The sequence below is a fragment of the Schistocerca serialis genome, chromosome 1 (assembly GCF_023864345.2).
Source record: "Schistocerca serialis cubense isolate TAMUIC-IGC-003099 chromosome 1, iqSchSeri2.2, whole genome shotgun sequence".
NCBI lineage: Eukaryota > Metazoa > Arthropoda > Insecta > Orthoptera > Acrididae > Schistocerca > Schistocerca serialis.
The window spans coordinates 387,235,703-387,258,338 of NC_064638.1; the positions used below are offsets into that span (position 1 = coordinate 387,235,703).

The following is a 22,636-nucleotide window of genomic DNA, read 5'->3' on the forward strand; positions in this document are numbered from 1 at the left end:
CAACGGATGAACATTGGTTCGGCCAGCATTGAATTGCCTCCCCCGCTTTCTCACCATTCAATCGTACATATCTAAAACTTGATGAATTTCAGCTGGATTAATATTGTTTGTGTTCAAAAATCTTATACAGAATGTATTTCAATCTGTGGTCTCAGAGATGGTGTTAAACATTTTGAATGATCCCTAACAAATGCAAACACAACACAACCTAGCTCTCTGTGTGTGTGTGTGTGTGTGTGTGTGTGTGTGTGTGTGTGTGTGTGTGTGTGTGTGTGTCAGTGGAAAGACAATGAACCAGAGGGACGAGTGTGAATATGTGGAACAGCGACAAGAGTGCTGTGATGGCGGCAGAGCAGAACAACTTTCTTGACACACTCTTAAAAGTCGTGAGGAACAGTTTTATTGGGAATTTGTTTCTAGAAAAATCATGCCAAAACAAAGTTCCATATTGCACATATACTGTAATCTGAAGAATGTGACTAGCTGATACTGTGAGATGGTTTTTGTGTGTGACCGACATAAATTTGCATAAGTGATAGGCTTTATGGTGTAGTAAGTTTTGAATATTGTATTCATTGTGAAAGATAAATATTCTGGGCTGTTATGCAGTGGTCTGATCAACATAATAGCCTGGAAAATTTTCATAATTATGGTTGTTCTTGTGTTAAAATGTTTTATCCAAGGGTCACCTTCAAGGCTTTAGCCCCTCTTTCAGAAGATTCCTCTGCAGATCGAATCTTTATATTTTTGAACATAAATCTTGAGACTGCCGCCCCTCATCGGTGTTGTGGAGCCTGTCACCATATTGTGTCAACTAAATTTCTGTGGCACTAGAGTGCAGTGCCAGTCAGTATTATATGTAGTCTGACCACTGCATAATAGTGCAGAATATTTAATTTTGATATTTTACACAAGAACAGTGCAGTGCATAGAGAACTCAAATTTTATTGCACATTCAAGGCTCTCTCTTAAATAAATGTACATTAGTCACATACAGTCACTGAGACACCCTCTCATATACCAGCTAGTCACATTCTTCAAGTAACAATATATTTGCGATATAGAACTATTTTTCGACATGACTTCTATGGAAACAAACGCCCATTAAAAATGGAAACCAGCATACGAATTCTAAAGTAAAGTGACACACTTGCAGAGTGAGTGACCATAGCCAAAAAGGGAGAAGTAGCACACTCATATGTACTCGTGGAAGCAGAATGCTAAGCACTGATCAGTGATGTTAATACCAACGTGACTTGTCTGACTGAAAATGCTGTAATGCCACACTCTTTCCTGTTTTTGCTTAAAACCTGTAGGTTGAGGTATGTAGATGTGTTTGTTTACCCATTTGGTTGCAGATTCATTGTTAGTGATGACTCTACATGTCCCTTAGCAAAATGTTTTCATATTAGTATACATACTTAGCGCACACACATGCAGTACAGTGCAGACCTAGAAATGCCTCTAGTCTGCTCTGTAAGCAGTAATGCACAGGCAAATGAAAGGTTAGTTTGTGGTTCTTCTTTACTAAGAAGCTAAAGCTTCAAATTGGCTTCTCTTTTTTTTTTTTTTTTTTAGCTGTCTTGTCAGTGGAGCAAACTTATAAGGACTTCTTATTGCACTGCCGGCATGAATAATTTTCACAAGTGTCCACTGTCAGCACCTTATTTCACAGCACTCGTTCTCTGTAAAAAGGAAATTAGAAGTTGGTAACTTCACAAATAAAACAGGATTAAGGTTTAATTCTTGCAGTAGAAACTTAATTGTTTGGGGGGATCGAACATTCAAGGGACACTGCTGATTTGGAGCCGCCAAGGAACAAACCAGCATTAAGCTGCATAGAATTTTGCGGACATTAAAGCCCATGAAAATATAAGCAGTAAAGTAGTGCAGTGCAACAGGCTGATAGCTGTCTTACACATAATTTTATATCTAAAGAGCTATGTACGTATTGCAGTGAGCTGCATGGGTTACTTGTTATAAATTCATCTAGTACAAGACACAATTGTAGTGTATGTGAGGAACATAATATTGAATCATATTATGTCCAAAAAACTAAATTTTACAGAAACAAAAGATTGACGCTTCGTAATAACCTGGGGGACATTTTTCACAAATATTAAATTATGAAGTTGTTATGTTTGGGGCTTGCTTCTAGCAACTTGAAAAACTGAAATGAATTTGCAGTTGTGTTCTTCAAATTTAAGGGAAATTTGTTTGCTTTGATTGAATAATTTGTAAAATATAAAAATAATCTATTCATAAGGTAAGTGACAAACCAGTTATTTTTATAGTAACAAAACATGGGCTTTTAAAATAAAATTTAATTCTTCACAATTAACATTGTAATGTATAGTGTACTCATAATGTTCACCTTACTGCCAGTAGACTTCGTAATAGGTTCTATATCAAACTAACATCGTGTTGTAGGAAACTGTATTATTACACAGTCAACATATTCACATAAAAATCACCTTTAAATACATCTCAGTGTCTTTGTGCTGTGCTATAGTTCTTTGTCCACATACTGTAGTATTTAAATGCTTCTTTGTGTTCTTAGTAAGGGGAACTGGGTGGTTGTTTGGTTATGTATATTTGAGTTTAAATTGATACCAAATTTATTAATATATGTTGAGTGGTTTCCGTTTTACAAGCGTTTTAGTAAAACCCTGCAATGCACACTTTTCATGAACTCTTGTCTTCTTTTTACTCACTAATGACTACTTGTTATAGGACAGCTGTTTGAAAGCTTAGTTGGTAACACTTATGAAATACTGTTGGCAACAATGATGAAAACAGCTGCCAGTTTACTTTGTTTTTTTTTTTTTTTTTTTTTTTGTTTTTTTTTTTCAGTTCTTTGTTTGTGGTGATTGAAAGTGTTTATGGTATTCGTATTTCAGCATTTATATCTCAGCAAATATGTTTATATTGTGTAAAAATGCTGCGAATACAAAACAAGAAAACATGAGTTCAGTGGGGGGAGATGTAACCAAAAACAGCTTTTGCATCGTGGTGAATCTGAAGTCGAAGTTCATTGTGAAGGTGAGCCTAGGCCTAGTACTAGTACCGACGCCGCTTGTGCTTCTAAAACAAGCTCTTCTTCTAAGAAGCTTACCCATAACTCGGCTAATTATGACATGTATGGAAAAGGAGGAGGTCGCTATGATATTGTTAATATCAAAAGTTTAGGTAACCTAGTTAGCCAAATTGCGGTGTGTATAAAATGTACCTTCCCCATGGACCTTGCCGTTGGTGGGGAGGCTTGCGTGCCTCAGCGATACAGATGGCCGTACTGTAGGTGCAACGACAATGGAGGGGTACCTGTTGACGGGCCAGACAAACGTGTGGTTCCTGAAGAGGGGCAGCAGCCTTTTCAGTAGTTGCAGGGGCAACAGTCTGGATGATTGACTGACCTGGCCTTGCAACATTAACTAAAACGGCCTTGCTGTGCTGGTACTGCGAACGGCTGAAAGCAAGGGGAAACTATGGCCGTAATTTTCCCCGAAGGCATGCAGCTTTACTGGCGTCCTCTTGGTTAAAATATTCCGGAGGTAAAATAGTCCCCTATTCGGATCTCCGGGCGGGGACTACTCAAGATGTCATTATCAGGAAAAAGAAAACTGGCGTTCTACGGATTGGAGCGTGGAATGTCAGATCCCTTAATCGGGCAGGTAGGTTAGAAAATTTAAAAAGGGAAATGGATAGGTTAAAGTTAGATATAGTGGGAATTAGTGAAGTTCGGTGGCAGGAGGAACCTGACTTTTGGTCAGGTGAATACAGGGTTATAAGTACAAAATCAAATAGGAGTAATGCAGGAGTAGGTTTAATAATGAATAAAAAAACAGGAGTGCGGGTAAGCTACTACAAACAGCATAGTGAACGCATTATTGTCGCCAAGATAGACACGAAGCCCACGCCTACTACGGTAGTACAAGTTTATATGCCAACTAGCTCTGCAGACGAAGAAGAAATTGAAGAAATGTATGATGAGATAAAAGAAATTATTCAGGTAGTGAAGGGAGACGAAAATTTAATAGTCATGGGTGACTGGAATTCGAGAGTAGGAAAAGGGAGAGAAGGAAACATAGTAGGTGAATATGGATTGGGGCTAAGAAATGAAAGAGGAAGCCGCCTGGTAGAGTTTTGCACAGAGCATAACTTAATCAGAGCTAACACTTGGTTCAAGAATCATAAAAGAAGGTTGTATACATGGAAGAATCCTGGAGATACTAGAAGGTATCAGATAGATTATATAATGGTAAGACAGAGATTTAGGTACCAGGTTTTTAATTGTAAGACATTTCCAGGGGCAGATGTGGACTCTGACCACAATCTATTGGTTATGAACTGTAGATCAAAACTGAAGAAACTGCAAAAAGGTGGGAATTTAAGGAGATGGGACCTGGATAAACTGAAAGAACCAGAGGTTGTACAGTTTCAGGGAGAGCATAAGGGAACAATTGACACGAATGGGGGAAAGAAATACAGTAGAAGAATGGGTAGCTTTGAGGGATGAAGTGGTGAAGGCAGCAGAAGATCAAGTAGGTAAAAAGACGAGGGCTAGTAGAAATCCTTGGGTAACAGAAGAAATATTGAACTTAATTGATGAAAGGAGAAAATATAAAAATGCAGTAAATGAAGGAGGCAAAAAGGAATACAGACGTCTCAAAAATGAGATCGACAGGAAGTGCAAAATGGCTAAGCAGGGATGGCTAGAGGATAAATGTAAGGATGTAGAGGCTTAATTCACTAGGGGTAAAATAGATACTGCCTACAGGAAAATTAAAGAGACAGGGTGTATACGATCCGGGATAAACCCGGGACATTTTTAGAATTCTGGGAATTTTTCATTGTTTTAGTTTTCAGTTAAATTTTTGTAATTTTGACTGGTAAGAACCGATACCCTAACAAAGGATATTACTGTATCCCCCTACTGCAGAATAATATATCAACAATAAAACATAAACGAGAGAAAAAAAATGAAAATAACTTAAAGTGCAAACGAAATGTGCCATATACGACGACGACACAGTGATCATGGAAGCTTCTGCCAACTGAAAATGTGTCAAAGGCTTTAGGAAGACTATGGAGTGCTTCATAACAACAAATTGCCTCCAATGAGTGTGAAGTTGCAACTGTTTACATTCGATTTATTTTAGCAGTTACACGCGGGCTCATGCGCATGCGCAGTTGAATCACATTTGAGTAGTAGATTCTCCCGCTTCTGGCTACAGGAATGCGGCTGTTGGCTGTGCAAGCAGTTGCAGCTAGATGCTGCCCGGAAAAGGGGGCGCCAAATTCATATTCTTTAGGAAAAAAACTTGTTTCACAAAGCGCCTAGCATCCAGCGCACGTTTGTCTAGCGATTATTCGTATGATTTTGAGGCGCTTCCTTGATGATTTTTGAACACATTTTAAGTTGATTTCTGAATCGTATGTTGACTTTTGAATGCATGCATAGTGTATGTGATGTCTCTGTCAGGAGAATCCTCATCGCATCTAGAAATAAACTTTCCGCAGACAAAAGGGGACGAGGCTATAAGAGTTGAGGGAGTAAAGCCGAACGGATGAATGCCAATCGCTGTCTGATTATGTGGTTGATCGAATTTGCGAATGATCAACGTTGTTATTATTACTAGCGAAATCCATAGATTCAGACTACTAGAATGGAAATAAACGACTGACAGGAATAACAAGTGAGAAAGATTACGTATTATCTTCTCAGTGTATCCAAGAAAATGAAATCTTGACAGAAAATTTTTGGTCAGTTCGCTGTTACACTAATAAGGACTGGTAGTACAGTCCCCGGCTAGCAGCCGCGTAAATTCTATTCTGGAAGTAACGCGGAAAACGTGTCGTTCGAGCACGTAATACGCATAACCGGAAAATCTAACAGACAGTGACAAAATAGACGTAATCAGACCCAGAAACCACACCAGTCTTGGGTATTATTTGTATTAACAGCAATTTCAGTATTAGATAACGACATTTTGATTTTTCATGTAGCAAGACATTTCACGAACTTTGATGAAGTAATAGATTCTTTCGCAGAAAGGAAAGCACGCCATGTAAAGCTGTAGCAAGATTAGAGAGAAAAAATTCTAAGAGTTAAGGTTTGAAGAAATGTGTAATTTCTTGCTTATCTCTTGACAGTATTGGTTTCATATACCCTATATTTAATTTTATGTCACACAAAACAGCAAGTTATTAACTAATAGGCCATAAAAGTTAAGATTTTTCTGAAGAGTTCTTGTTCTCTCGATTACAAATAATCCCATCCGCTATTAATTGCTAGATTATTATTATTATTATTTTTTTTTTTTTTTTAAAGAGCGGCAGGCTGTCAAACCGGCCAACTGGGAGCAGGAGAGGCACCATAGGACATTTCAATTTCCACTCTCCTGAATATAGTTTGGACGTGCGGTAGAAAAATGCTTTATGAAGAGGCGTGGCACTGCACTTTGGCATACTTAAGACCAAATAATGTCTTACATTTCCTGTTTGTTTCAGACTTTTCAGAAAGATATGCGCTAAAAGGTGAACATATTTTGAAAATTCTATTTTTTTGTAGTATTGACCCAGTTCGCAAATGTTGTAGCTGGGGCTGATGCGCAGAGCAGTCTGAGTTATAGTGGGTAGTCTCCATGTCACCCATGTTTACATTTAGTGATGATGTTGCCGTTTCCACTTTTTACTTTCATGTTAAATGAAAACAAAACGGGTATCTGTGACGGGAGCTATCAGGTGAATTAAAACACATTCACATAATTACGGAAGGCTGAAATATGTCCATAGTTTCAGATTTTATTTTATTTGCACCTTTCTGACAGTCAAGCATTAATCGCCATGCGGAACAATGAAATTATTTTTGTCTGTTTCTAAAGAAATTTGACTTCAGTTAACCTTTTCCGCAGAGGCAGCCAATGTATTTGAAACGAAATGTTTAATTCCACAGTACTGGCTAGTTTCAACTGTTCGTTGCATTTCAAGTGCACGTTTTCATTTTCTAGCACGTATGGCATTATGCCACAATGAAGAACCAAACATGATATAATAGAGGACTGGTGCTCCAAGAAAATTTACATCCCGAAAACCGCACTGAAAAGCTTAATATCAGGTCGAGGTCTACTTCATTGGGAATCTGGACATACGAATATGCCCTTTAAGTATGCACTTTAAATGTGCCCATTTTAATATGGTTCACGAAATTCTGATGCTCTTGCAGTATCCTCTGATGTCTTGTTTCTTTTATGACATAATGTATGATCTTTCAATGTTTTACACGTACGTACATACCGGATTCCTACGTCATGATAGCTACCCAAGTGCGGTGTCGCCTGTTATCTGCGCTCTCTATCAACTACTGAAACGAACCAATTTCTAAGTGGTCGCAGGAAAATATTGCAAATGGTGGTTTGAAAAGCGTTACTTTCAAATTAAATATCCTTTTATGTAAGTTGAACTATGTATGAGAACATACCACTAAATTCTTAAATCACAGTGTGTTTGACCCTCATTTAAAACTCGACTCTTTGATGACGAGCCATTTAGAAGAATTTCGAACCCTGAAGAGCAGACATATATGTCATTATTAAAAATTTTACTGGCACATTTGTGTGATATATCTTAAAGTGTAACACGCGCAAAAACAATCAACAGTATATGCGAAAGCTTAGCTTCTCTTGCAGCTTGAGACCATTATTATATGTGAAAGCTTTGTTTTTCTCGTAGCAGCACTATGTATATTAATTTAAACTATTAACTTTCCCTGTTTGTGTGCTTGTGCTACTTAGCAGTAATGTTGCTGTTGGCTGACTCCATCACGTGTCCTACGCTCTGAATATCGACTGGCGAGATCACGTGACATGAGCTACGAACGGCTTACAAAAGCGCATCGAAATCTCGATTTCAATAATTCAGAAAGTAACAAGCGGTGTTTGGTGGAATTCCAATGTATACTTTTGTAATACGAAAATACGCAACGTACATGTTGCTGCACATCAAAGATATTTCCAAAACGTGTCTTTTTCCCTGAGTTTTGTTTTCTAAAGTACCGGGAAATTGTACGCCCGTGTATAAAACGATAACCATTCAAAGCACTGATAAGGGAAAATTTACTGACACCCGGGAGAAAGTGTATTTTTAACCGGGAAATCAGGGAAAAATCCGGGAATTTTTTTTACTTGTCCACGTATACACCCTGAGAGACCTTTGGAGAAAGGAGAACCACTTGTATGAATATCTAGAGCTCAGGTGGAAACCCAGTTCTAAGCAAAGAAGGGAAAGCAGAACGGTGGAAGGAGTATATACAGGGTCTATACAAGGGCTATGTACTTGAGGACAATATTATGGAAATGGAAGAGGATGTAGATGAAGATGAAATGGGAGATATGATACTCGTGAAGTTTGACAGAGCACTAAAAGACCTGAGTCGAAACAAGGCACTGGGAGTATACAACATTCCATTAGAACTACTAACGGCCTTGGGAGAGCCAGTCGTGACAAGTCTACCATCTGGTGAGCAAGATGTATGCGACAGGCGAAATACCCTCAGACTTCAAGAAGAATATAATAATTCGAATCCCAAAGAAAGCAGGTGTTGACAGATGTGAAAATTACCGAACTATCAGTTTAATAAGTCACAGCTGCAAAATACTAAGACGAATGGAAAAACGTAGAAGCCAACCTCGGGGAAGATCAGTTTGGATTCCGTAGAAATATTGGAACCCGTGAGGCAATACTGACCTTACAACTTATCTTAGAAGAAAGATTAAGGAAAGGCAAACCTACGTTTCTAGCATTTGTGGACTTAGAGAAAGCTTTTGACAATGTGAAAGGGAAGCAGTGGTTGGGAAGGAAGTGAGACAGGGTTGTAGCCTTTCCCCGATATTATTCAATCTGTGTATTGAGCAAGCAGTAAAGGAAACAAAAGAAAAATTCGGAGTAGGTATTAAAATCCATGGAGAAGAAATAAAAACTTTGATGTTCGCCGATGACATTGTAATTCTGTCAGAGACAGCAAAGGACTTGGAAGAGCAGTTGAACGGAATGGACAGTGTCTTGAAAGGAGGATATAAGATGAACATCAACAAAAGCAAAACAAGGATAATGGAATGTAGTCGAATTAAATCCGGTGATACTGAGGGAATTAGATTAGGAATTGAGACACTTAAAGTGGTAAAGGAGTTTTGCTATTTAGGGAGTAAAATAACTGATGATGGTCGAAGTAGAGAGGATATAAAATGTAGACTGGCAATGGCAAGGAAAGCATTTCTGAAGAAGAGAAATTTGTTAACATCAAGTATAGATTTAAATGTCAGGAAGTCGTTTCTGAAAGTATTTGTATGGAGTGTAGCCATGTATGGAAGTGAAACATGGACAATAAATAGTTTGGACAAGAAGAGAATATAAGCTTTCAAAATGTGGTGCTACAGAAGAACGCTGAAGATTAGATGGGTAGATCACATAACTAATGAGGAAGTATTGAATAGAATTGGGGAGAAGAGGAGTTTGTGGCACAACTTGACAAGAAGAAGGAACTGGTTGTCAGGACATGTCCTGAGGCATCAAGGGACCACAAATTTAGCATTGGAGGGCAGCGTGGAGGGTAAAAATCGTAGAGGGAGACCAAGAGATGAATACACTAAGCAGATTCAGAAGGATGTGGGTTGCAGTAAGTACTGGGGGATGAAGAAGCTTGCACAGGATAGAGTAGCATGGAGAGCTGCATCAAACCAGTCTCAGGAATGAAGACCACAAAAACACATAAAATGTAAAGGATTCCTTACTGTCTCTACTGGATCAGGCTAGGCTTACAAGTATCGATGGTAGTAAAGTGCAGTGACTATTCTCCATGCTTACCAGACTCTAAAACAATCGGAAGTGAATGTTTAATTAGCCTACGCATTCCAATGTATTGGGATAGATGAAGAAGTGGTGAAAACTTTCTGTGATGTAATGAACTTGCGGACTCCGCCAGCTTTCAATTATTACAATAGGATGCTTAGCGATGCTGCAAAAGAGGTCTGCGAAGAGAGTGTGAAGGCTGCTGTTGAAGAAAGTGTCGGTGAAAATGATGGTAATAGAGATGTGAAAATTGAATGACCAACAATCATGATCTGGAGTAAGTGGAGGAATAGAGGTAAAAGGAGTTGTGGAAATGTTCAAAGAATCGCTGCTGAAATACGGAGTGCGATACAAGTATTATTTAGGAGACGGGGACAGTGCTTCTTACCCTAAGGTTTGTGAGGCCAAACCATATGGTCCCAACTTCTCAAATGAGAAATTGGAATGTTGTTGTCACGTCCAGAAGCGGGTGGGTAGTTTCCTCAGGAAATTGAAACAGAAACTTGGGAAAACAAAACCTTCCTACGGGAAAACCATTGGGGATTGTGGCTGCCTTATTGGTGAGGCTATAAATAAAATACAACTATATTATGGCCTGGCTGTAAGAGGGAATGCTACAAAATCTCTAAAGGACATGAAGGCAGCGGTCTGGGCAGAATGTTTTCATTTGACGGCTACCAACGAAGACACATCTGGACATGAGCTATGCCCCAAAGGTGAGACAAGCTGGTGCAAATTCTGAAAAGCCCAAGAGAAATATGAGCCTTACGACCACACTCGTCTTCCTTTCACTGTTATGGAACAAATAAAACCCATATTTAGAGACTTGGCCCATCCTGATATCTTGCGTAAGTGCCTACATGGTGGAATGCAAAATACGTCAGTCGCTCAACAATGTTGCACGGTCGTGGCTACCAAAAGCAACTTTTATTTTGATGTCTGCATTTCAGTTGGGAGTGTTTGAAGCTATTAAAAGTTTCAATGAAGGAAATTTAGCAAAGTGTAAAATTTTGAGTCATCTAGGCATATCTCCAGGCAAGAGCTGTGTCAAGCTTTTGAAAAAGGAGACGAACTTTGGATTAAAAAAGCGGACAAGGCTGTCACAGAAATTGAGAAATAGTGTTGCCAGGCCACACAGCAAGCAAGAAGGAAGATTGAGGACCAGTTTGAAGAACTAGAAGATCCATATATACCTTCATATGAAGCTGGAATGTACTAAAGTAAGAATAAAATCATTGTTTAATAGTCTTATCTTTATTTGCGTTTCCCCAACATCTGTTTTTCAATAGTTAGGAACATTTTTCTTGGCTACATTATTTTTTTAAATTGTTCCTAATTTGTTAGCTGTTGATTTAAACTGAGGAAATATGAATATCTTTTAAAGAACTAGGGTATAGATTTACTTAAAGTAAAAAATTGCAGTTTTTATGGTTACTTTAAAAAATATTTTTTTAAATGTAAGTTTTTATTACTTTTAAGACATATCAGTTTAAAATGAAGATAAAGATATAAGAACCACAACAGCAAAAATTATGATGTTATGTAAATTGGTTAGGGAGAAAAATGTTCCTAAAGTCATATAATTTAACATGGCCAAGATAGAACCATCCGACTCCCCTTAAACAGAACTGTTAATCAATAATCTTATTGTCTGCTTAGCCATTTTGATTTTCAAAATGTTTAGAATGGCCATCCTATTGGCTCATCTTCAAATTTGATTCAGTCCTCCTCCTCCTAAACAACTGCAAGCTAACATACTAACTACTTCCTCATTGTCAGTTACCCCAGCAATTGATCTATGTTAACATTGAAATCTAAACTCTCCTACACTCCTCCATTCAACCCCAATATGTTTATGTAGCAACTTATTTAGATCAGTCTTCGCTTCACTCACTCTATATGATGATTAAAGTTGATTAGCATATTCAATATTCTTTCCCATCTTTTGGCTTCCTTTTTGAATTTTCATCTGCTGCAGTTTCTTAATCTGAATTAAGAAGCTGTTTTCTTATACAATTCACAAGTAAAAGATACATGTCATTATTAAAATATAGCATTGTCGAGAAAAGCAGACTCGTCGCATTTACCAGCTGAACAAAGTAACTTATCAGCTTCATGTAGTATTGGTCACAATCTGATTTGAAACAACTGCTAGTTTCCAGCAGATATTTAATTCTTAGTGAGCAATATTAATTGCAATATGACTTTACAGTGTGAATGATACCTTGGGAAACTATACAAAATGTTATTCTGCTGTTATTATGCTTATGAGAAGCCTATACCTCCCGTGATAATTCCCAAGAATACTGGTGAGAAAGATATGCTTATGTGAAACAAAAAACAGGAGCTGTGTGAAATATATCACAAACGCCCTTAGCATCATGTTGGCCAGTTACATTCATTTCATATTATACTTCTCTCCTGAGATTTGCTGCCTTGGTAACTTTTAACTCTTCTGGCATGGGTTACTATGCTATATGAAGACTATTGTTTTCCATGATACCCACTTCAGAGAGGAGTATTCTTAGTATTAACATGCTGATAATTGCGAGGCTCCTGGAAGGCACAGAAGAGGTTCATGCCTGATGTTCCACTGTTTTTAGCACGGTATACTTCTGGATGGTGAAATATTGAACAAGGTATTGCAATAGATTTCCCGTACACTGGTGTCAACTGAATTGAGAAATACAAAGTAATGTACAGTGCTGTACGAAATAGCATGTGGCGATCAACAGGTACATGGCATCAGGCATCAGTGTTTGCTTTGTCTGCTTGTGGCCTCCAATTAACTTTTTAAAAGCTGTTAGGATCCTGTCGTGAGAGCAACAGCTCTCTGAATAGTTGTAGCCAGTTATAGCAAAGAAAAATTTATTGTAATGGTGTATTTATTATCTGTGGGATTGTGGGTGAAGGACAATATTATTCAATCCTATAATCTTCAAAGGTTTTTCTGCCTTCAGCAACCAATGTAATAGGGCTCCGTTTTGCACATGTCTTACTAAGGTCGGTACACACAGTTCTTTAATTACTACTACATTTTATTCCAGCCTTTCAATAATATGATGCTGCAGCTCAGCGATATGTCACACCTCCCACTGGCTCCGTGTGTACTGTTACACGACTCTAAAGAAGCAACAGTGACCACTTAACTTCTGGACATGTATCCCAGTAAAGTATCCTGTTGTGTATCACTGAAAGTTCCCATCATCACATTGCCCAGGCCTCCAATTATGTCTTAACTTGCTGTTCGACATATCTGTTCCACTTCAGACCATCTGTATTCTCACAAATCTTCCTCCCCGATCTATCTACCATATCAAATCAAAATTCTGTGATAAGTAGTGCCCACGTTGTGAGCCTGCTTGTTAGATCTTTGAGGCTAATAATTCATTGAGGACTGAATGCTTGGTAATAATGCGAAAGTGACTAAAAATAAAGTTGGCATTAGAAGTTGACTACTCCATGTGTATCACAAACAACAGCTCCTCTGGACACAGATATTGTCAGTTCTCCGAAGCATGCAGCATACACAAACATTAAATTTTGTATGAACCTAGGAATAAGCAGAAACATAAACAATGTAGTGTCAACCAGACTTTGTGGTGCGTTGGTCCGTGGTGAAGACAATGTAGGGGAGGTCAGCTTACTGAAAACATGCCAATTAGTGTCAGTGTGCTACAGAATGCTTCCCATTGAAACACCTTAGTGTACGGTTTCCCTTCTTGAGAACTCGGTGCGGCTCGTTATATGGTACTTGCGGCTCGTTATATGGTACTTGAAGAGCTGGTGTGACACTTGGTATGCAACATGGTGAGTGAACATACACTCAGATTGGTATAGGTAAATATGAAAGATGTATGTCAGGATGGTTGTGGAGGTTGGATCCTTGACAAGTGATCTCTCAGGTGTCTGATAAAGGTAGCAGGGTCTAAATCAGGCAGAATAGTCTAAAATTCACCAGGTAGTTACAGTGTCTCTCCATATACCAATTCTTTGGAGGAGGCATCAAGATCGGTTTTGTAGGCATTTTGCAATCCAAACTAAACTGTCAGCAGAGGCCTCTGTCTACCCAGTTTTGTGGCACATCAGCACTGCTTTGATAAACCAGTGCCAATTCTCAATCATCTCATGGCTGGCCATTGTTTTGAGATGGCTTGTACTGTAGCACGTTGTGAAGTTGGTAAATAGATTTGCTTTGAACTGTTTTCTGTGGTCCATCATGATTTGTAGCAGTCATCCAAATTGTGACACTGAACTAAGCATGAAGTAGTATGCCAAAGTTTCCCCTGAGGTACTGTCAGCTGGTGCTGCTTCTGGCCATAGCTTGAGATAGCCATTCGTGGTTAGCAGCATTGATTGTTTGAAGGAGGCAAAGATCCCATGACATCTGTGTGGACATGAGTGAAACAAGTTACTGTCTGTGAAGATAACAGTTGGTGGATGTATGTGACTGACCGACCTTGCTGCAAAGGCGCTGTATGTAGCATCTTGTCCACTCACACAGTCTTTCTAAATTCCTAGCCACATGAAATGCAGGGGTGACACAGGCTGCACTTCTAAAGTTGGACAGTAGGTACGGATGTACAGTTGCACACACTCCATGTTTGTTATTGCAATGACAGTTTGCATGAGAAAACTGCAAAAAGTTGCCAGTTGCATTGGTACGATACTGCATTCGCTGCTGTCTGGCTCACATACACTATTAATGCTAATGTTGCATCCTGCTCCAGGTATGCATTGAAATGTCCACTATTCCCTGCTTAACCTTCTCGAATGCAGCAGTCGTGTGCTCTGTGCATGAAATTGCAGTGTTTCCTTTACTTTTAGGATCTACATGTGCAGCTGTCAAAAGTTCCTGGATTTCAGCTGCAGGTGGCAGTGGTAAAATTCAATGTTTGAGAAAATTCCATAATTCTTTGTCTGTGTTGGTAGAGAGATCTGGAGAATAGCTTCCACTTTGTGAGATAATGATAAGGCGTCTGACGAAGAAATGTGGTGTCCAAGGAAGTCCACTTGTGCCTGCCCTAAGACACATTTCACTGTGTTCAGTACTGTGATATATTGATCTAACCTTCTGAATACTGTTGGAAGTGCTATTCCAGCACGACTGAGGGTAACTGGCACTGTCCAGACATTAAACACTAATCTCTGCACATGCCACACTTCTTTGGATCCAAAGACAAGGGACTGCTAGACAGTCACGTGATGCTTTCATGTATCACATAGTTGAATTGTGCTTTGGCTATTGCTGGTCGATCCGGAGCTGACCACCATGGCCTAGAAGATAACGGTCATCCCTCGATGGCCTTGATGTAATATGTGATGATGTGCTTTACTTAGATGTGCTGGAAGGCCTCTTCAGAGCTGGAAAATCCTGTAGTACCTTGGTGTACTCCTGTCTGCAGTTTCAGTGAGCTTGCTAGAGTCAGTGGCTATATTGCATTGGGATCTAGTTGCGAATTTGTTACGTTGAACAGCAGGTTGCAGTGCAAGAAAAGTCTGCTGCTACAATCGGCTCTGTGATGGTAAAATCCCACATGAATGCTCAGCAGAGACCCAAATCCAGTTCAAACTGTTGTGTGCCATATGTTTCTATTCAAGAATTGTTGGCTGCAGGCAGGACAACATTGTTGGCAGACAATGGTGTAATGTGGTTCGTGGGTAGTAGTACAGATTGGGGCCTGTCCATCACTTGCTCACAACCAGGTGCTATGTTGTAGATGGCAATCTGGTGTGGTGCTTACGTCAGACTGCCGCTGGCATTTGGGTACGTGCAGGGCATAGTACACCAGCATGCCTGTTCTCTAAAGCTAGATTCTGTCACTGGTGCAGAAGAGGTAACCAGTGCTTTGTTATGCGAGTGTCTTTGGAAACTCTGTCTGTCATTACCACTACTAACATTGCAGCAAGACAATAATTCACTAATTTGCTGGATTAAAAAGTCCATTCAGCTGTCTGTGCATTGTAGGCTGCATGTGATGCAGTTGCTGACTTGCGTGTGTACTGTGCAGTTACCATACTGGTGGGTGTTGGCATCGTTGCATCTTGTACTTTATCCACCAGGCCCACCACCATATCTGAAGACATATCCACGTGGTATGCTTTAACTTTTATCGCCTGTATGTGAGGCACCAAACAGCTACTGAAAATAGTTCATAGCCGGTTGTCCAGGACCATACCAGTGTTGATCATACACTGCAGGTGCCACAAGTACTGCGATGGTTTGCATCCCCCACTGTGTTCTTGTGTTAGAACATGACCGTGACGACTTTCTTGAGAAGCCAATAACCTTCTGATCAACTCTTCGTACAGCCGGCCCTATGAATTGCTTTCAGGTTGTGCAGTAATTACGTCCGACACCTCAGCAGCATACTGGTGGTCAAGCTGACTTACAAACTTTGTAGTATCCGCAGTTATGCTTGAGTAGAAGCTGCTGGCTTCAACTTGTGTGAACCAGAGCGCTTGGCTGTGAGGCCAGAAGGATGGCAGTCATACAGCAAGTCTCGACACTGAGGATTGCTGTTGGTGTTTCCATCATCTCACAAATAATCCTGGATAGTAAGATTCAAATTTTTGCTTTATGCAAGCATATCATATCATACATGCATTGTTAGCTGCAACAGGCAGAAGATGTGCTTTGTTGGTGCTGAACGTTGTAGTGATTTTGATGAGAGAAACATATGCTGCAGTGTTTGTGTCATGCCAGTTTTTAAGTGCACACAGATCAGCAAAAAGTGAAAAATCCGTGCAATACACGTTTGTTTATATATAAAAGCTAGCTTATGAATTTTTCCTTGTGTGAGACTGCTTGTACAAGGTCGTGTGTCTATTTAAAGTTCTAGATTCACATATTTTACTGTTCACGTCACTTGTTCTGTGTAATCTTTCATTGATTGTGTCAATACCCATTTTTTGTTGTGATACAGTGTGAAATTTTGAACATTCGCTAATGCCACAATAAATTAGTACTGTTATCGTCAATTATAGGCTTCAACTAAATTGTGCTCTTTTAAAATTTTGAGGACAATAGGCTTATCCTTGTTTAAAACAATGTTCCTTTAATTTCATTGTACAATTACATGAAAAAAGACTAGTTTCAATATTTTTAGCCACCGCAAAATGATATTTTTGTAGAATGAGATTTTCACTCTGCAGCGTAGTGTGTGCTGGTATGAAACTTCCTGGCAGATTAAAACTGGGTGATGGACCGAGACTTGAACTCGGGACCTTTGCCTTTCACGGGCAAGTGCTCTACCATCTGAGCTACCCAAGGATGACTCAAACCCCATCCTCACAGCTTTACTTCTGCCAGTACCTCATCTCCTACCTTCCAAACTTTACAGATGCGAACCTTGCAGAACTAGCACTCCTTAATGAAAGGATATTGCGGAGACATCGTCCAGGCTTGGCAAAGCCACGTCTCTCCACAATATCCTTTCTTTCAGACATTATTTGTCGTTTGTAAACACTCGGAAATTGCCATGACTACTGTCAAACTATTGGCAGCTGCTGCAAACTGGTGTGTTGGAAGAATTCCTGAGAGTCATATATCTGTGATACCTGCACCAGAAGTACCTCAAGTACTATCCTCTCCTGAGGATCCAGTCTCCTCTGCAGGAAGTATAGGACCTGTCATTACCCATCCACTTGGCTGCGAGTTGTGTGTCAGTGGTAGATCTAAATGTCTTGTACAGGTGGACGGGGAAAGGGAGGATGCAGGGTGTTGCTCTGATCCCCCTGACCAACAATTGTGAGGTGCTGACTTCCACTGAAACTGATATTGAGTCAGGGGGACTCACTTCACCGATTTTGTCCAGTGTTAGGAGGCGGCAAATGCAAAAGGGTAGCAGTCCATTATTCCTTGGCAGTTTAAACATACAGTGAACGATGGTGCCCATTAGGGAGATGGCGGCAAGGGTCAGGAAAGAACACTAGGTGCACTATGTGTGGTCGTGGGATCCTCATTCAACATGTTAAATAGTCTATTCTGGCAGCCATTGAGGGACCAGGGGCAACCAACTGCAAATTGTGACTCACGTTGAAACAAATGCTTGTCATCTGGGCTCCGTGGTCATTCTTGGGTCATTCCAGCCACTGGCAGAGAATGTTAAGAAGACCATTCTTGCACATGGAGTTTCAATGAAGCTCACAATTTGCAGCATTGTCCCCAGAACTGATAGTGGTCCTTTGTTTCATCCCTTCCACTTGACTCATAACCAGAGACTTTGAAGATTCTGTGACAGTCTAGGCTGCGACTGCGTATACTTGCACCACACGGCTGAGAACTGTAGGGTCCCCCTAAATATGTCAGTTGTGCGCTACACATCAGAGGCCTCTTTACTTAGGTGGCTGGGTCGTGGGGTGTGCCCAAAGATTTTTTAGATTATGTGACTGTACATCCAATCCAGATAACAATTGCTGTAGGAAATCCAGAAGTATCAGTGTAAGATCGAAAGAAATGCCTCCCGCAGGTGAGAGTATTAAAATCGTAAGTTTAAATTGCCAAAGCATTCGCAACAACAGCGTTCCCATAAAATATTAAAAATGTTCCTGCATAATCTTGATGAATACAGTCAGCTATCTGCTGCAAATGCATCAGAGTTAAGCATTTGAACTTTTGCTTTGCTACCCTCAATTTCAGTTCCTGTCTCACTTGTTAGGGACTGGACATTAACTTTGATGCCACTAACAGTCTTAGCATATGACCAGAATTTCTTCGGACTTCGTGAAACGTCAATTGACATTATTCTGCTATGGTAGTCACTTAAGGCATCACACATTGCTCTCTTGATAGCCAAACACATTTCATTCAGCATCTCTCTATCAATAGCCCTGCACTTTGTTTTACATCTATTGTTTCTTTACAGTGATCGTGTACCACACAGATTCCCTCCCATTATGCTGTGTTCCACTGGGTACATATCTATTCTCTCAAATTTGAGCCAAAGTTCCTCTACATGCTCCTCACCTCTGCTGAAAGTTTCAAGTTCTTCACTATATTATGACACTACTGATTTCTTTTATCCTGTTTGCTGAACATACGTCTCTTTCTGCTTGTTTTAGTCGTCCTCTGTACTTTGCTAATCATTGTCGCCGCAACCGCGTCCTGCTCTCTGATATTGGTTTCGATGTTGATATCCTCAAAGAGGTCAGGTTGATTTGTTGCCATTAGATCCAATGTATTTCTATCATGAGGGGGTTCTAGCTAGTTTTCAGAGAAGATATTAAGTAAAGTTTCACAGGATGTCTTATCACGTCCACCACTAACAAATGGTTCAAATGGCTCTGAGCACTATGGGACTTGACTTCTGAGGTCATCAGTCCCCTAGAACTTAGAACTACTTAAACCTAACTAACCTTAGGATATCACACACATCCAATCCTGAGGCAGGATTCGAACCTGCGACCGTAGTGTTCAGTGCTTCAACAATGTCATACGCTGTGTTCCACAGGCACTGAAACATTTACATGCAAGTCCTGACTATCTTCTTCAGGTGCCAATTAGTGTTTCCACATGTGCAAACACATCGTTACAGAATGTGTAATGCAGGATGAGTGGGCCAAGACCTGGCTTGTCTCAACTTTACTTAGTCCTTGGAATTAACCAAAACAACACCACAGTTCACTGAATATTTTGGTTCGCACAACTCTTCAGTTCGATAGAATTGTGGTGCCGTTAGTTTTGTTTACCATTTGCTATTCGTTTGTGTCATGAAGGATGTTTACAGGTTGAGTGGCTGGTAGCACATAAACAAGCAGTCTAGTGATCAGTTGTCACAACCCTTTAAAAATTAATGAGAATGACAACAGTTGTTGCAGAAAAGAGTTTTTACAGTGGGATGCTTTTGTTTGTCAGTGTACCTAACAGTGAGAAACAACTGAATGTGGATATTACAAAGACAGTTGTACTACCTGTGAAGAATAACTTAAAACTCTATGCTCTGGCCCAAGATGGGCCCAGCCAACTTGTCATCCCCTGCCAAAGGCAGTATGGATGGAGGGGCATGTGGTCAGCACACAGCTCTTCTGTTAAGGTTTCTTGATATGGAATGACTATTACTCAGTTGAGTAAATCCTCAGTTGCCCTCAAGAGGCAGCGTCCACTGTCCACAAGTCCTCACACCAAGGAAGAACCCGGGTCCCTAACATGACAATCACTCTGACCACTTTCGGCTATGAAGGTTGATGCTGATGAATGCTTCTCACAGAATGTACAGACTGAAAAAAAAGCCTGATGAAAATGAGGGTTCCAGTCTTAAAAGAATGGTTCAAGAAATAAAAAGAATGGTTCAAGAAATAAGACTGATTATAGAAAAGGCAAAGGGTAAATTTTGAAACTTCAGTTATAAACAGTCAATCTTTTATTGAGAAATTTGATAAGAAATTTCTACTTTAATAACTGTTATATTGTCTTAAGGAAAATTGTAAGTTTTCACTACGGTCTATGTTTAAAACTTGTATTGATGAATATATCTGAAAATAGTAATATCCCATCCTAAATGAGAGTTTAATATTTTTACAGCATTTGATGAATTATATAAAAGTCATATCTAATTATCTTATTCATGTTGTACTGTCTAAGTGATATAAGAATTATAACATCCAACTTTCATTTCAGCTGGAATTCAGTTTTATTAAAAAGATCCTCAGATAATTACTAGAAACCCTAATAATAGCCTTTACACGACATAAGTACCATTGAAATTTCTCATAATTGTGCTGTCAGCATTGATGTTTCCAGGGATAGCACCTTTAAACCATCTCAATTATTATTCAGTAGTCTGATGATTTGGAACATCTGCAAGTTCAGATGTTGATAGCGATGGGTCAGACTTCTCTCGGTATCCTTGTTGAAATTTACATCTTATGTCAAGATAAATGGAAGAGGAAAGGAGTCATCCAGTTTGTGCCAGTATAATCCACTGCAATTTGTGTATTATTAACTTATTAAACTGGAATTTTTGACGATGGTTGTAGTTATGAACCTTCCACACACTGCAATGGAGTGTTCACTGCTTCAACAATGTCATACGCTGTGTTCCACAGGCACTGAAACATTAAATGCAAGTCCTGACTATCTTCTTCAGGTGCCAATTAGTGTTTCCACATGCGCAAACACATCTTGTTATAGAATGTGTAATGCAGGATGAGTGGGCCAAGACCTGGCTTGTCTCAACTTTACTTAGTCCTTGGAATTAACCAAAACAACACCACAGTTCACTGAATATTTTGGTTCGCACAACTCTTCAGTTCGATAGAATTGTAGTGCCGTTAGTTTTGTTTACCATTTGCTATTCGTTTGTGTCATGAAGGATGTTTACAGGTTGAGTGGCTGGTAGCACATAAACAAGCATACTAGACAAGCAGTCTAGTGATCAGTTGTCACAACCCTTTAAAAATTAATGAGAATGACAGTAGAGGGATGAGGATTCTCACTATTTATTACCCAGTTGCATAAGCAACAGGTACATCAGATTTTCTACAAAGTGACATCATAATACCATGCAGAGTCCGCCCCAGTAGCTGAGTGGTCAGCGTGACGGATTGCCGTCCTCTGGGCCCGGGTTCGATTCCCGGCTGGGTCGGAGATTTTCTCCGCTCAGGGACTGGGTGTTGTGTTGTGTTCATCATCATTTCATCCCCATCCGGCGTGCAGGTCGCCCAATGTGGCGCCGAATGTAATAAGACCTGCGATATGGCGGCCGGACCTGCCCCGCGAGGGGCCTCCCGGCCAATGACGCCAAACGCTCATCATCATCATCACCATGCAGAAAGTTGTTAAATCTTTAGTTGGCAATGAAAGACAAAAGATTATAACAATCGACAGACAAGATTCAGTGCTCTGTACATCAAGAAGCACCTAATGCTAAATTTGCAGGTATGGAGCACGTGAAGAAGTTGGTGGTATGAGTAGTAAAATTTCTGAAGTCACAAAGATCATTCTGGCATCAGCTGCAACAGTTTTTGATGGTACTCTACAGAGTATACATTATTGAAAAGTGCGTTCATTAAGTCAAGGGGCCTGTCTGAAACAGTATTTCCATGTAACACTCGGTATTGTGTTTAAGAAGGAAAATGTAGTGCATAAATGTTATTTCTGTATAACACTCAGTATTGTTGAATCTAAAGAAGGAAAACAGTGCAGGAACGAAAATTCTAACATACTGAGTGGATTGCGGACCTTGCATTTTAAGTGGATTTGACTGAACACCTCCCACAGTAGGACATTACAAACAACTTATTTCTATTTTTGATGGGGTTGCGTTCAAAAGGAAAACCCCCTTTGTATAAGGGATACATACCGACAAACCACAGTCCAATTCTCGAAGCTCACTGACATTAATGAAAACACTAGGTTCGAAGAATTCATTGTGGCGTTGAAAGAATTACAAGAATGGTTTCTTAACACTTTCGCTGCTGCATCGGTGCTGTCGCGCAACTCTCCAGTGCGGCCCAGCAACGTGCGAGTGCGGGCCGGTAATACCACACACAGAACACCAATATAGTAGAAGTGCAAAGACCACATTATTATACGGAAACGCAGAACGACACCAGCGCTACTTGTGGCCTGGCTGTGAACTTCAATACGAAAAAATATGGCGCGAAAATCTCTTACGTTTATTTCTAAATACGCGAATTAGAGGACAATATTTTTCATTTAATCTTTCAATATGAGCAGCATAGTGCAGTAATAAAGGTTTTTGAGATCTTGCAAAGTAATATATAAAAGAAATCTCAATCAAAAACAAACATTAACTACTCGTAGCTGCAGTTTACATTGTGAAAATTT

General features: G+C 39.8%; 1 long non-coding RNA gene across 1 annotated transcript; it reads right to left on the bottom strand.

Moving 5' to 3' along the window:
* Positions 1–1,553: 1,553 nt before the first annotated feature.
* On the bottom strand, positions 1,554–22,266 carry LOC126471092 (uncharacterized). Its single transcript, XR_007586290.1, has 2 exons — positions 22,149–22,266; positions 1,554–1,685 (listed from the first exon to the last, which is right to left on the bottom strand). It is a non-coding gene; the product is annotated as an uncharacterized LOC126471092 (long non-coding RNA).
* Between the last annotated feature and the right edge of the window lie 370 nt (positions 22,267–22,636).